The following is a 12,597-nucleotide window of genomic DNA, read 5'->3' on the forward strand; positions in this document are numbered from 1 at the left end:
AGTCAGGAGGAAGCGTGATTTGTGCAGTCCAGCATTTACACAATGACCTTTTAGCAGATGGGAAAGAAAGGGCAAGCAGAGGACTGCATTACAGCTGTATGTTTTTTATAAGGTTATATGTAAGATATTATATAAAACCTGACTATTCATTTACAGATAATATATAATATGAAATATTAATACAGATATAAAAATTGTATCGATTCCTCCCTTTTCAGCCCCCTTGTTTATTTAAAGATTTCACAGTGACATCTGTATTTTTGGAAAGTGCTTTAAGGCATTTCTTGTAAATATGCTGCAAATGCGGAAACTGATTGATTGATTGACCTCGTTGTGAGGCTAGTGTTAATAAAATTTATTGGCAAGTTATTAAGAGACATAAAACAATGCCATGTATGTCCTTTCCCCAAGAGGCAGAAGCACTTTTCCTGACCCTTTGCAATAGCTCATTTGCAAGTCTCAAGGTCACAGTGGCTAAATCTCCATCACCCGTTACTGTCTATTCTTGATTTGTCTCGCTGCTTGCTGTCTAACCAGCAGTGATGGAAGCTAGCGATCAGTGTGGAGCTTTACCAGCAAAAGCATGTCTGGCGTGTATTGAGGCTACACAAAAATAAGGCCTGTTCCTGCTGCTTTAGAAGTGGCCCCTTTGTGTTGTGATGCTGACATGAGGCTGCTCAGCACCAGGCTCTGCATCACAGGGACAGCGCTGTGACAACTCAGGTGCCCACATCCCATTCCCAGGACAGGTGGGAGCCTGGGTCCCATCTTCCACCAGCCTTCAAAAGGAACAGGACTTCAAAGCCAGGAAATTGTTCCCTGATCTTTGCTCTTAGGGAAAGATTTTATATTACTTATCTATTCTATTTTCCATTGTGACTGCTATCTGATATTGTAATGGCAAGAAATGTCACAACAAGCTGAAACGGTGCCTTGGACACTTCCTCTACCTTTCGTGATTCCATTTCATAATTGTTAGGATTCAAGACTAACAAAACCATCTGATCATTTAAACAAGCTTGTAAGCTATCACAGCCCTTTCAGATTCAGATACTTATTCTTCTGCTGAACCCACTAATCCATATGAATAATCTGTATATATTTGTTTCCTAAAAGACAGCCTGTCCTGTTATGAAGACACACAGAGATGAGATTCCACTGCTGACATTAGCAGTTTTCAACACAGAGCAGTAAAAGCATTTTCTTGACTTTTAGCTTAAATGGCCTCAGCACTCAAAGGTCTCTGTCATAGGTTTTCTCCACTAAATTCAATAGCTGTTTAGATTCAATAACTGCTATATTCCCTATGTACTGGGTTTATACATCATAACCCAGGAAACTCTTGATCTTATTTTTTGATGAGTGAAGTATGATGAGTTCTTCAAACTCTCTTTGGATGCATTTTCTCCAAACATAAGAACTATTCCCTAGGCATTTTTCTGACCATCTTTTTCCACACATTTTCTTTAAATGAGATCAACAGAACCAGACAGATTGTTTCACTGTTGTGCCCCCACCAGCATCATCAACTGAAGTTGCCGGGGGAAGGGAATCTCAGTCCGTCCCATTCCTACCAGTTTCATGCCAGTACAAGAAACAGATGCACAGGGCCTGGAGAGGGGTCAGCAGAAGGGCACCTGAAGAGCAGCACAAAGGAATTCCAGCCACTCCAGCCAGTAAGTCAGCTTTATCAGGGGCCCAACTTATATGCCTCTATGCAAATGTACATAGCGTGGGGAATAAATAAGAGTTAGAGACATGCACACGCCTGCAGGGCTATGATCTTATTGGCATCACAGAGACTGGGTGGCATGGCTCCTGTGACTGAAGTGTTGGAATGGAAGGATACAGGGTCTGTAGGAAGAACAGGCTGGGGAGATGAGGAGGGGGTGTCAAGCATTTGACACTGTCCTGCATGACATCCTTGTCTCTAAATTGGAGAGACATGGATTTGACAGATGGACCACTCGGTGGATAAGGAATTGGCTGGATGGCCACACTCAAAGAGTTGCTGTCAACAGCTCGATGTCCAAGTAGAGACCAGTGACAAGTGGCGCTCATCAGGGGTCACTACTGGGACTCGTGCTGTTCAACATCTTTGTTGGTGACACGGACAGTGGGATTGAGCGCACCCTCAGCAATTTTGCCAATGACACCAAGCTGTGGTGCAGCTGACACACTGGAGGAAAGGGATGCCATCCAGAGGGACCTTGACAGGCTTGAGAGGTGGGCCCAAGCAAACCACATGAAATTCAACAAGGCCAAGTGCAAGGTCTTGCACATGGATCAGGGCAATCCCAAGCACAAATACAGGCTGGGTGGAGAATGGATTGAGAGCGGCCCTGAGGAGAAGGACTTGGGGGTGTTGGTTGATGAGAAGCTCAACATGATCCAACAACATGTGCTTGCAGCCCGGAAAGCCAACTGTATGCTGGGCTGCATCAAAAGAAGCGTGACCAGCAGGGCAAGGGAGGCGATTCTCCCCCTCTGCTCCGCCCTCCTGACACCCCACCTGGAGTGATGGATTCAGCTCTGGTGCCCCCAACATAAGAAGGACACTGCCATGTTGGAGTGAGTCCAGGGGATGCCACAAAGATGCTCAGAGGGCTGGAGCACCTCTCCTGTGAAGACAGGCTGAGGGAGTTGGGGTTGTTTGGCCTGGAAAAGAGAAGGCTCCCAGGAGACCTCAGAGTAGCCTTCCAGGATCTAAAGGGGGCCTGCAAGAAAGCTGGAGAGGGACTTTTTACAAGGGTATGTCAAGATAGGACAAGGGGGGACGGCTTTAACCTGAAGGAGGGTAAATTTACATTAGATGTAAGGAAGAAATTCTTTACTATGAGGGTGGTGGGAGACTAGAACAAGTTGCCCAGAAAAGTTGTGGATGCCCTGTCCTTGGTTGGATGGGGCTTGGAGCAGCCTGATCTAGTGGAAGGTGTCCCTGCCCACGGCAGGGGGTTGGGACTAGATCTTTAAAGTCCCTTCCAACCCAAACCGTTCTATGATTCTCTGATCATAAGTCACCACTCTCCACTCTTTAACCTCCCTGTCTATATGCTTCTGCCACATTATCAGATTGGAACTTCTGTTCTCTTACCCCTAAACCCTTTGAAGTGTTGCTACTTTCCATAACATTATTATTCGTTGTGTAAGGCTCATCTGCATTTCCCTGTGTTTATTACTTTACAAATGGCTGTAAAACATGCTTTCTTCGACTGGGGCACACTAATAAAGTAATTCACATTGCTCAGTGTAGCTTAAAATTCCTTAGCATAATTTACCAGTGCAAGTCAGGAAAAAAGTGTTGAACTGGAATTTCCCTTGGAGTTTCCCTAACCCAAATGTTTTGGGAAAACAGTTCGATTTCAAGAAAGTCGTAATAGAAACCAGGCACAATACTGTAGAAACGGGAGCCACAGGTCTTCCAGGGGTCTTCACCCCTGTCTTCCTGCATGGGAAATGCAAAAAGTTACTAATTTCATTCCGAATGGGAGTGTTCCAACTCCACCAACCTACAAAAAAAAAAACAAACCCACAACTGATTTTGAAGTCCAAGTCCTTACAAAAGAGGATTACCTTTCTCCAGAGCTTCATCACTTGTCCCTCTACCAACCTTTTGTCAACTGCAGCTTCTCACTAGCAAACTGGAAAAGCCATTGTTTGTATGGAGAGTAACATAAGGAACATCTCCAACGTCTTTTTAATCTGTTCTGAAAGTAGTTTAGCAGCTGGAGACTGAGGAGCTGAGCCAACTCAAGAACCTCAGCCAGCTCTGTGGACCATCAGTAAGTGATAATTCTTGTTTCCAGATAGGAAATCCTACACTATTTGTTTCTGTTTACCCTTCTGGTTGTGTCTCTCCATTAATATTCCTGAAAGTGGTGTCAGTTAGCTTGCCTTGCACTGTATTTCAGTATACTCAGTATGATAATGCTTAGGTTTAAATATAAATTAATATATTGTTCAGTGATGCTTTTTGTCAACTTTACCAGTATCTTGGTATTCAGGGAAGAAAACAGAACTGACAGCAGCTAACTTTTTCTTTTCAAATAAAATACTGTTCAGAGTGGTTCCAAGTTCTCCTAGTTTGAACACAGGCACTAACCAGGCATGTGTTTTGGCGCACATAACCATACCACACAGGGGATGAAATAAGGATCAGACAAGGCCATGAGTAAGTAGTCCCTCATCATTGCTTCCAGTGGAAGTGTATTCTGTCAGGCAGAAAAACTGATTTTGTAAGTTGCTTTTAGTAGGTGTTTTGGAAGTCTTTTTCCTCTCCCTTTCTCCATTCCCTCTTTCCCTAGCATTTTTCCTCTCTTTTACCACTTGACCAGTAACAGCAGATCACCCTGAAGCAGAAAATTCAATCTGCTGAGGAGTACTGATGATAAACCTTCCTCTACTCCCTTTAGACAGACTAACATGAGCAGGACTCATTAGATGGATGTGAGAGCCCAAAGAGACACCCCATGGAGTTAGTTGTAGCAGGCAGTAAGGCTGCCAATTTGCAAAATAATCCTTCTTCTCCAAACGAAGATAAGGCTCAGGATAACTATGGCTAAGCCATAGCTTTGTCACAGACCTCCTACGTACACTGGCATCACTGCTCGCTCTCAGCCAGGGAAGGATAAGAGGATTCCCAGGTTTATCTGTTTCAATTACTAGCTTTTGGAGCTTCTTGTGGCCTTTCACTTCACAATTATCCATGTGTGCACAGTAAGGCCTCCAGCATGTTCATGGATCTCACGCACCTTCTGGTCCCCACTACGCAGAGGTTGCATTACAAAGGTAATCCAAAACCAGCCAAAGTCAAAAGGAGCCTAAAAGGGTCCTTCAATCAGGCCTGAATAAAGATGGTTAAAGAAACAAATATTCAAGAATTACAAAGATAACATTACCATTTCTAATCCCTGTTGATTTGACAAGAAAAATATGTAGAAAGGCTGTATCTGTGCACACAGCTTAACTTACTATTTGAACTTCAAAGAGTCTTAGCACAGCCCAACTTGGAGGTAAGTCTCTACTCCGTACACATCTCAACCCTGCTCCTCCAGGAACACCGAACCAGCGCTCAAGCCCAGGGTCCATGAGGACCAGCCAGGACTGAAGTCTTAAGCGAATGCTTCTTTGTATATGCTGTTTGCTCACATAAAACGTTGTCCTGGATGCCAAATGTCTAAGCAAACTGCACCCCTCTGCTCACCTAAATACCTCAGCCAACATTTTAAGCTGTGTTGCTCCCAGAAGCTGCCCCAAGCTCTGCATGCAGTAGATTGCCACAGCTCCCCAGGATGACTTGTGAATCCTCTTTGTAGAGGGGGGAGTAGAGCCCCAGAAACATGTGCAGAAGGTAAGGATGTGGCAGAAGGGAGACAAATATTTGTAAGCAGTTTCATTCATCACCCAGGAGACATGAAACAGCAGAAACAATGAAATCAGGAGCTATGCCAGTTCCCACTTCACAAGTGCTTGCAAATAACACTTGTCTCACCCTTTGTCACCTCCTAGACCAAAGCCAGAAAGTAAGAGCACTAGCCCATCACACTCCTTCACGTCAGTTAAATCCGTGCTCTGCAATAATGCTGCCAACTCTCATATATTCCAAGACTTTGTTGTTTTAAAATACTTAAAAGTTTAATCTCTTCTATTTCCCTTGAAAGACCAGCAGGAGGACTTGTCAGCAACTTAACCATGGGAGAAAGAAGTGGATTGTTAACACCGATAACACTCACTGTGAGACTACACTTAACACGAGTAAGATGTGAGCTCCGAATGCAAATATATAGCTCTGACTTCTACGTCAGAGAGCTCGAGACCAGCCACTCAAGGCATGACTGTGCAGAACAATGCCTGTACTGCCCCAGGTACCTGAGGCTTGCTTCACGGCGCGGAGGAACCAGTATTAGGTCCTGAAGGGATCAATAGCCTCAACAGCTCTAACCCAACAGTTGTGAACATTGGGAGGGTACAAGGATTGGGAATGTGAACAGCAGCCAAACTCTTGCTCTCCCTAAACAGCCTCTCCTATTGCTGCTCTCTGAAACCAAATGCTGGGCTAGATGGTCCCCACAGGGCACAGCTCTGCGTGCACCTGCAGCCAGATCAGCTGAAGGAACACAGCCAATTCCCACCCACCTGCCATGCCCTCAGCCTGGCCTCCTCTGCCGCCCTGCTCTAGCAGATGCGTTCCTGCGCCCAAGCACAAGCTCCAAGCTTGCACAACAGATTAGACCACATAACGGTGCAGACTATATAGCACCATGGGACTGTCCATCTCAGGGTACCTAAAGGGTACATCCTCTTAGGTTGAGCAGTGCCAGATTTTGCAGGAGCGGGCTGGAAACTAGGACCATGCATGGCAATCAGTTAGCTGAGGGGAATGTGCTCGAGCTTGTCTAGACAACAATTAACATGATGAGACATCTTTACAGAGCACAGGGGAGTGGGAGACGGATGGCGCCAAGGAAAGGTAACACCTTGCTGTTAATTGATGGTAGTTAACCACCAATCAGGGATTGCCTAGTATGCAATGCTTAGCTTCAAGAACCAATCTGTTTAAAACGTGCAGCTTCTGAAAGTGTATAAAAACTCGTGCTTCTGTACAATAAACTGACATTTGCTTGCATCAAGCTGCGTCCCATCTCTTCATTCGCCGCAAGATTTCACCCAGATAACAGCCTGGAGTAAAAAGTAACTATCCCAAGCACATCACAAGCAAACACTGGAAAGCTGGTCCCGGACCCTAGAAGGCCAGCCTGACATAACACCACCTCCACGGCACTGCTTTCACCCAGTGCCCAGCATAGCTCTGATGCCCCCAGAGCAGTCAGCTGGCCACGCTGGGCACGCCAGACCACTGATGCAAAAAAAGTTAGGCTGCTTTCCTACATGCAACTTGTGAGCAAGGAGAAGAGTCCTTTTAAGGCTAGTACAAATATTTCTGCAGGATAAAATAAAAATAAAATGGTAAGACCTTTGTCTTAACTCAGAAATATCCCCCAAATCTACACCCACTCCCTTTCAAAACCTGTTGCCTGGATCTGCATTGGTATCAGCCTAACTTGGGAAGGGAGAGGAGGTCTCTAGAATTATTTCTACCATTATTGCTTCATCAAGTAGAAATAAAGGATTCTAGAGAGTTATAACACATGCCACATTCCTCCTAAGGTCTATTGATTGAAGCCACTAGAACCTCACTTTGCTTTGACGTCTGAGCCATATTTGCATTTATTGTGCAATACCTGGCAAGGTAGTGCTATGTATTAGGTGTCAGCTGTTCAACCCCTCAGCGGAATCATCGGAGCAATATGAAAAACAAAAAGTCACCTGACCATTGTGGCAGCTGCATGGTGTGAAGAAGACTGTGTTTGACTTACAGAAAGAACAAGATATGGGTTAAAGTGGGGGGGGGAGGCAGGGGGAAGAAAGAAAAAAAAAAAAGTTCAACAATACTTAAGGAAGAAAGTCTGGAGAATGGGAGCACTTTGCTGCGAGTTCTTTCAAATGAGCTGTAACATCATCATGTCGTAAACATTGGGAAAAAATTAGTTCAGGAATATCTGTGGGTATTTACTCTCCATCAATGTTTTAAAGACAGGATCTGCAAAAGCACTGAAGTGCCTCATCCCCTCTGCTGATGAAATTTGGAGAGGGCTTCTGCTGTTGACATCAGCAGGAACTATGCTGGGCCAAAGCAGGTTATTTTCAAAAGTCTCTCTGAAATACGTTCAACAGAGCCAAACGGTACAATTCCTACAGGCCTACTTATATTTACTAGGTAGTCAAACTAGATTTGCTATATGATCCATGAAATCATAAAAGGCAAAAAGATATATAAAACCAAAGTAAGCCTGAGCTCTTAAGTTCAAACACATAATTTTACACCATTATTTTTAAATATGATGGCATCGCCATAAAAATGTGATCTGCTGTCTTCAAGAGCAGTCACACTCGTGTAAGGCTAGCACTGGAGTAACTAAGGAAGCATGAGTGCTGCCCTTTCGTACGGCTCCAGCATCCCCAGAATTTGCCGGCAGCCTATCCTTTCCTCTCACCTGCCTGTAACATGAAGGAAAAGGATGAGGCTTTTGTTTGTTCATTTGTTTTGAGAGCAAAGTTGCCTGAGAAGTTCTTACAAGAGGACTTCAGAGGCATAGCTGCCCCCAAGACAACACCTCCCAGTGAAATCCCTGTTATCCTGGAAGAAAATGCCCAGGAGAGGACAGTCTTTGACTCACTGTAGGGTGGGGGCTTTCACAAACCCAAAGAAATGTGTAAGATTAGAGCCCCTGAACTCACAATCTTTTCCATTTCTTTTTTATGCAGACAATAAACTGTTTCTAATCTATTTTTTAAAAAGGCAGTGCTGCTGGGAAGATGACAGAAAGTGAGATAAAAGAGACAAGCTCTCCCTTATCACCACTGCCTTGAGGAGGAGGAGGAGGGGTGTGGGTACTCCTTGTTACCATGCCCTGCCACCCCTGCAGCTGGGTGAGCCATGCTGGTAGCATGGCCATGGTGGCCATGAGGACCACGGGTAAATCAGGCAACAGAGCTACAGCAGGGTAGGGAAAACACCATGCCAGAAGAAGCCTCCAGGTCTTGGTGGCTAAGCCACCATTGGTCCCAACAGTGCTGCCCCTGCAGAGGTCCCAGTCACTTTACAAGGACACAAACTGCCCTTCTGAGGCCATCAGTCCAGAAACAGAGTGGTGGTTCCATGAACCCTCTCCTGCCTGGCTGGGCAGCGTGGGCTGCACCTCCTGGATGAGTGGCCCAAAGCTTCTCTTTGAGGGCACCTGTTGCAGCTATGATCCCATCAGTGTGGAAGTTTTTCAGCACTTCAGCCTCTAAGTGTCTACTTTATTTTGCCCCTGGGATGAAAAAACGAGTCTGAAGACAGAGCCTGGGAGAGGTCTGGGGAACACGGCAGTGACTTCAGCAGTCTCTAAGTTCAAGACTGCTTGATGTAAAGCCCCAGCAAACAAGTGAAAACGTAACTTACACTCGTAGACAGGGTGGGCGCTCAACCCTGTCAACATCTATGTACTTCTCTTTATGTCTTTTTTATTAAAGTATTTACATTTTCAGCTTCAGAACAAGAATCTCTTAAGCAGATGTGTCATTTGTGAGACACATGGGTATTTGGCTTTCAAGCCTTAACTACAGCACCAAATGGCAGAGTGGCCACAGCAACTGTAAATACAGGATATCTCACTTACCATGCCTGTGATCACGTGCTAAAGAGAGCCTGCAGAGTGGAAAGATGGTCACTTGAATTTGTGAAACTCTTCTGGGATGCCTAACCGTAGTGCTAATTTCGTCCCATAACTTTAGCCTGCAGTAACGTACACCCCTGTCACACTCCTCCCTTAATCCACCCACTTAGCCATTCCCAAGGGGACAGGCATTAAATGTGGAGCAGCTCTTGGCATGGCCACACAACAGACAGTAGCAAAAAGGGGAGTTGGCCAGGGGCTGCCGATCGCTGCTGCTGCTCGGGGCTGGCTGGGCATCAGTCAGCGGGGGGTAACCAACTGTACTGTGCATCACTTTTGGTTTTTTTTTTTCTCTTGGGTTTTATTCCTCTCTCCTTTTCATTGTAATTGTTGTTATTATAATCTTTTACTTTATTTCAGTTATTAAATTGTTCTTATCTCAACCCGTGAGGTTTTTCCAATTCTCCTCCCCATCCCACCGAGGGCAGGGGGATAGCAAGCGAGCGGCTGCGTGATACTTACTTGCTAGCTGGGGTTAAACCACCACACATGTAACGGATGTGCCACACCTGGAGCAGCCCAGCCACCAAAGAGTCTTGTGTCCTTCATGCAAAACCCCTGCAGTGCTGCTGGCCTGGGTACAAGCCCCACGGGGCAGCAGCTCACCTGGGGGGAGCAAAGTCCTGCCTCTCCTGAATGAGGGCACCCACCTGGCCAGCGCACTGCCATGGCGTGGCTGTCCACGGCCCAGCCCTCATCCCTGGGAGGTTCATGCCAGATGCTCTGAGCACTGAAATCTGTTGTCTGCAAGGGAGGGATGTGTCTCAGCCTTGGAAAGATCTGTTGCAAGTGACTGCTCCCACAGGAAGAGGAGAGGCTTAGGCCAAACACTTCTGTGGTCTTCAGAGCCCTGGCAATCCTTGTTACACATCACTGGGCATCAACTGTTTTTCAGTATCCACTAAATGTGTTAGGTGGCTCCTGAAGCAGAAAAAGCACATGTGCTCCCTGCTCCAAATCTCTTACACAGTAAAAAAAAAAAAGAAAAAAAAAAAAAAGAAAAAAAGTTGTGAGGTGGAAGAGCTGGAGGGAAGTGGGTTATGGGGTTATGGCAACGACAGAATAAAAGCACTTAGCCATATGCCTGGTATTGTTCAACAAAATCTATTATGCAGTTTGCACGTGCACATGTTATGTGTGAATAATGATAGTTAACTGGAAGTATGTAGGAAAAGAAAGCACATGAAAATCATAATTGCCAAGAAAGAAATACGCCACCACCAAACATGATTATCCAGCTAACCACTGTCAGGGTCCAGGCGTCTGTGTCACCCCAAAGCGCATACCCACTCCCACCCTCCCATCCACTACTCTCTGGAAGCTTTTTCTTTGTGCCTGATTGATGCCACAGAGGCTTGCAAAGAAAGCTTTTTGAAAAAATATATCCAAACTTCTGCATGAGACACAAAGCACAAAAAATGCAGCAGAAATAGAAAACTCTTTCCCTTAGAAGAGAACAGGTTGAGTCTTCCTCTGGCTCACTGCTGAGCTCTGACTAGAGAAGTACAGGCAAGAGGAGGCTGTAAGGCACCTGCTCGCTGATAATTCTGACCTTCTGTGGGGTCCTCAGGGGCAGGCCTTAGCAGCCCCAAGGGAGCTGTGAACAGAGCTGCTCAGTGGTGACATCCTTCAGCAAGTCATTACGTGGGCACAGACCAGCATGCAGGACAGTGCCAGCCTGCCCCAGCGGAGGAGACCAGGCAGCCTAAAGTGAAGAACTTATGATGGAACTTTTTTCTTCTCCCACTGCTGATGGCATTAAAAGGACCAGAACAGAGTATGATGCACAGAAGCAAGCAATTTCACCCTAAAATCAGATTATTTAGTACTCCAAATGGAAGCATATGAGATGATCCTCCCTGGCAAAACCAGCTGTCCAGCCAGTCTTGCTTAGAAAATTCTTTAAAAGCTCATTTCTGTGCCTTGTTTCATTGCCCTCTTTGCCTGCCAAAAGCAAAGTCTAACTTTCCCATTTTGGCCACTGTTTTGCATATGATGTCATTTTTCAAGTGCTTTGCAGTATGCTACAGTATTTGGACTATTCAGGCTGGGTTGAGTGTTTGCCACCACCATAACCTGTGGAGAACATCATCTCAAAGCATCAGATGTCCCGTCAGCACCACAGCAAAAAGGCAAAACGTCACACAGCGGGGCAGAAACTGTGCCAGGAGCCCCATCCCAGCACCACCTGCTGAGCTCCCTAATCACAGCTGGCAGGACATCAAGTCCCAAAACGAGGAAAATGACCCATGACGCTGTTCATGCACACCACCATAGGATGGACAATTCAGCTTCCTCAAGTGGCCCACAGGCAAAGCCCCACAGCTGTGGGTGCTCCTGATCTGGGGGACCCTGGGCAAGGACTTGACCTCTGCCTAGGACAGAGCAGCACAGGAGGAACTCAGGCCAAGGCTGGGATGACCACGTAGTGCCTCCCCTATGAGAACATGCTGGTTTGTTTTGAATAGCCGAGTCAGGACTGATTTCCACATGCCCACAAGAGAGCTAGGTGCACAGAGACTGCTCGGGGGCAGGCGGTGCTACCTTCCTCCACACGTAGTGCCACCAGGCTTTGTAAGACAAGAGCATTTTGCCACCATACTCCACGTGCACACAGGCAACGCTTTTATGATGTTTTTCTCCTACTCTCCCCGCTGGCTGACTTCAGCCGGATTTGACAGAAAGCAGATGCCTTCAAGGGGACTGTGTTCCTACATGTTTTATGGAAAGAGGCGGTTTTATGGTCAGGGTGGAGGAGCAAGACCCGAGACCTACCCTCTCAGAGGGAAATGCTGCAGCAGGCAATCAGGCAACTCAGGCTCTCTGACACTCCGCATCACCCAATTTACACCAGTATAAATTTAAAGGTCTTTGGTGAGGCTAAACGATGAGAAAAATAACCTCAGCATGCTACCCTTTTGCTGAGAGGGGTAGAAAGCAAGCACTGACCTGCTTAGCACATACTGGTCTGTTAAAGAAGGTAGCACACGTGGAGTACCATGGTGGGCACCCAGTGAAGTTACTCCTAACTTCTCACTGAGGTGGTGGCACATCACAGGAGTCTCCAACCGTGCAGCACAAAGCCGAACCAGGGAATAATTGTACTGAGGTAAGTGGCTGCAGTATTAGCGCTAAGACAGAAGAGCAGAATTTGGCCTACTGACTCCTCAAAAAGGCAAGATTAAGCCTCTGTCAATTCACTACTGTGCCTTAAGTACAACAGTGCACTAATCTGAAGAGAAGATTGGCATGGTTAGATACGTTGAAAAATATTCAGGTCTCACTTACTCAGGCACCTTTCTGAAATATTGCTAGTTTA

Source organism: Falco peregrinus, chromosome 11, assembly GCF_023634155.1.
Source record: "Falco peregrinus isolate bFalPer1 chromosome 11, bFalPer1.pri, whole genome shotgun sequence".
Lineage (NCBI taxonomy): Eukaryota > Metazoa > Chordata > Aves > Falconiformes > Falconidae > Falco > Falco peregrinus.